Source organism: Heterocephalus glaber, unplaced genomic scaffold, assembly GCF_053883595.1.
Source record: "Heterocephalus glaber isolate CG9 unplaced genomic scaffold, H.glaber_assembly_v1.0 deba00001613, whole genome shotgun sequence".
NCBI classification, from domain to species: Eukaryota; Metazoa; Chordata; class Mammalia; order Rodentia; family Bathyergidae; genus Heterocephalus; species Heterocephalus glaber.
The window spans coordinates 25,969,826-25,973,112 of NW_028258384.1; the positions used below are offsets into that span (position 1 = coordinate 25,969,826).

General features: G+C 38.0%; 1 pseudogene; it reads left to right on the forward strand.

Annotated features, from left to right (window-relative positions):
• The first annotated feature begins 211 nt into the window (after nucleotides 1-211).
• On the forward strand, nucleotides 212-1,276 carry LOC101724447 (solute carrier family 25 member 36 pseudogene; annotated as a pseudogene).
• Nucleotides 1,277-3,287: the final 2,011 nt, after the last annotated feature.

Consider the following 3,287-nt stretch of genomic DNA (forward strand, 5'->3'; position numbering starts at 1 on the left):
ACTACCTAGAAAATAGACAGGAGGAGCCGAGCATGAGTGGGCGGCAGCGCGCTAGGAGAGCTGCCCGGGTTGCCCTCTGCAGCTGTGTCTCTGCCATCCCCTCGCCGTCCCGGGGCATTGTACATCTCCTTCCGGGACCGAAGCCGCCCTCAGTAGTGGGCAGCCCCAGCCGCGTCCCCCCTCAGCACCCGGAGGACATGCTGGAGAGAGAATGAGCCAGAGGGACACGCTGGTGCATCTGTTTGCCGGGGGATGTGGTGGCACAGTGGGACCTATTCTGACATGTCCACTGGAAGTTGTAAAACCACGGCTGCAGTCGTCTTCTGTGACACTTTATATCTCTGAAGTTCAGCTGAACACCATGGCTGGAGCCATTGTTAACCAAGTAGTGTCTCCTGGACCCCTCCATTGCCTAAAAGTAATCTTGGAAAAAGAAGGGCCTCGTTCCTTGTTTAGAGGATTAGGCCCCAATATAGTGAGGGTGGCCCCTTCCAGAGCAATATACTTTGCTGCTTACTCCAACTGCAAGGAGAAATTGAATGGTGTATTTCATCCTGATTCTACCCAGGTTCACATGATTTCGGCTGCAGTGGTAGAATATAAAAGACTAAATACAAAATACTCCATAAATATGGCTGTACAGTATTACTGGCTAGAGTGCAAAAAGTGAAAGGTTTTACTGCAATCACTGCAACTAACCCCATTTGGCTTATAAAGACTCTATTACAGCTTGATGCAAGGAACCGTGGAGAAAAGCAAATGGGTGCTTTTGAATGTATCCGTAAAGTGTATCAAACAGATGGACTTAAAGGATTTTACAGGGGCATGTCTGCTTCCTATGCTGGCATATCAGAGACTGTTATCCATTTTGTTATTTATGAAAATATAAAGCAAAACCTACTGGAATGTAAGACTGCTTCTATGATAGAAAATGGTGAAGTCTGTAAAAGAAGCATCAGATTTTGTGGGAATGATGCTTGCTGCTGCCACCTCAAAAACTTGTGCCACAATTATAGCATATCCACATGCCCTAATACTGTACATTAAACTCAAGGCCTCACACATGCTAGAAGTTGTAAGAATAAGACTACGTGAAGAAGGAAAATATAGATCCTTTTTTCAGACACTGTCTTTGGTGGTTCAAGAAGAAGGTTATAGATCCCTCTACCGTGGTCTAACAACTCATTTGGTGAGACAGATTCCAAACACAGCCATTATGATGGCCACCTATGAATTAGCGGTCTACCTCCTCAATGGATAGCAGCACAGGCTGCCACACCGCAAGAGGGAAGAGCAAAAGATTATAGTGGATCATGGAATATTGGAGTCAGCATGGTGGACAGAAAGAATAGTAGTTTGGGAACATGTACCATAATATGCCCAAGTGGAAGTTTGGTGAAGATAGCTATACCACATTACTTAGTTTTTCAGTAATGTGGAAAAACCTTAGCCACCTCTAAAGGAAATGCCTTTGGAAGCACTCCTTTGTCAAAATTGCCATTTCTCTACAGTGTCCACCAGATACAGTTGTGTTTTATTGACCTACAACATTGAGAGTATAGTGTTTATTCCAAGAGGATTTTTCAAGTCTTCTAAACAAAGCCATCCTTAAATATGTACTGTACTGTAGATAACATAAATAGCTAACTTCTGACTTTTAATTCCTGTAATACTGTAAGATAACAATAATTGGTAGATACTCAGTATTCCCATTTTGCTGAGATGACTTCACACAATATTTTAATTATTTGGCACCAGTAATCACTTTTTGACAACCAAGGAACTGTAGTGTAAATATCTTGTGTATTAAAATGTTTGAGTCTCTTCAGCTAACAGGTGCTTGATGTTTAGCATAATGTAGACTTCAAATTGTTACCATATAAAACTCACATAATACTTTGCAGATTAAAAAATTAACTGTTAAATTATTGATTCTTGACTATTTCAGTGACTTGAACGTGCTTATGGAACATGAATGAATGCATTTGTCTTTTCAGTAATTTACTAGTTTTGAACATGAATTATCATCTATCATACCTAGGTATCATTTACTTAAATTAGAAAAATTTGCTGCTTCTCTTTACTTCACATTACAAATTTGGGCCTGAATTTATTTCCAGGTCAGTATAGATTACACTTATTTGGTAGAGAAAATGGTAATTTTCAGTTTGACCCTTAAAATTTTTTTGAAGGTGATACTAATATCTGGGACAAAATAAATACTATAGAAGAGGGGCTTTCTGCTGTCTGATTCAGCAGGCAGTGTTTTTAATTGACTTTTGTAAATGAACAAGGTGATTTTGATAAATTTATTCTGACCTAGTTTCCTTGAATGGTATATCATAGATTCAAGTTCATTTGGGTTAAATGTGCTAATAGGATATAGTTTTTAAATTTTGCTGTTGAGTCATCTATACCTTTTAATACTTTAAATGTATCATATGTATGACCCTTATAAAGATGTTTGCTGTAATACTGTTAGGAGACTTTGACTATGGATATTGCTCTCCCGGTGTATGACGCTTCTACAATTAAATTCCAGTGTGTTATTCAAAAAAAAAGAAAAAGAAAAAGAAAATAGACAGGAAGGGGAAGAGCTCTCAAAATGGAGGGATGTAGCAGAATTCGAAGCAGGTCAAAGGCACAGAAAGAAAAGCATAAAAAAAAGTAAAGAAAATAACAGATGGCAGCTAAAGGCCAAGATAAAAAAACTCAAGAAATTTGTACACTAAGAATCATCAAAAACGGATTATGCTCATACAGTAAAGATTGGTGTACTCCCGAGGACATTAAAAATATTTAAGAAGCAATGAAAGATTAAATTGGACAAGACTGAAGAGGAGTTTTGTTGAATTTTCTAATAACAAACAGAAAGCTAAATTCCGAGGTTGCAGGATAGAATGCTACCAAAAAGAACAGCCTATAGAAGAAGAAACAACAATATTTAGTCTGAATAGGTTAGACTGTCACTATAAAACATTTTTAAAGTTTCCTGGCCATAATTTCTCTGTACAAAGTAGCCAAATAATAGTTTTAAAATGTTTAAAACAATCTTGTTGAAAGGAAAGAGAATTTAAAAGTTAAAATGATCATGATCTTGGTGATTAAAACCCTCTGGGGGAAAATGGAAAATCCGAAGCCTACCAATTAATTAAGGAGACTGGAGAAAAAGTGGCTGAAAGGAAAAAGCACATTGCTCATTATTCTTTATTGACTCAGCAAACCTATATGGGGCTACCAAACCTATATGGATAGAGAAAGATGCAATGTGATTACTGTGGCTGCTA